The sequence below is a fragment of the Arachis duranensis genome, chromosome 10 (assembly GCF_000817695.3).
Source record: "Arachis duranensis cultivar V14167 chromosome 10, aradu.V14167.gnm2.J7QH, whole genome shotgun sequence".
NCBI classification, from domain to species: Eukaryota; Viridiplantae; Streptophyta; class Magnoliopsida; order Fabales; family Fabaceae; genus Arachis; species Arachis duranensis.
In genome coordinates, this window is record NC_029781.3 from 30,519,667 (window position 1) to 30,520,220 (window position 554).

The window sequence follows — 554 nt, forward strand, 5'->3', positions numbered from 1 at the left end:
ATCTTAGAACAAGAACAAGCGAATTGAATAGAAGAACAATAGTAATTGCATTAATACTCGAGGTACAGCAGAGCTCCACACTTTAATCTATGGTGTGTAGAAACTCCACCGTTGAAAATACATAAGAATGAGGTCTAGGCATGGCCAAATGGCCAGCCTCCCAATGATCTAAGATAGCATCAGAACAAGGATAACTACCCAGATATCTCAATACAATAGTAAAAGGTCCTACTTATAAAGAACTAGTAGCCTAAGGTGTACAAAGATGAGTAAATGACATAAAAATCCACTTCCGGGCCCATTTGGTGTGTGCTTGGGCTGAGCATTGAAGCATTTTCGTGTGGAGACTCTTCTTGGAGTTAAACGCCAGCTTTGGTGCCAGTTTGGGCATTTAACTCCCATTTTGGTGCCAGTTCCGGCGTTTAACGCTGGGATTTCTGAGGGTGACTTTGAACGCCGGTTTGGGCCATCAAATCTTGGGCAAAGTATGGACTATCATATATTGCTGGAAAGCCCAGGATGTCTACTTTCCAATGCCGTTGAGAGCGCGCCAG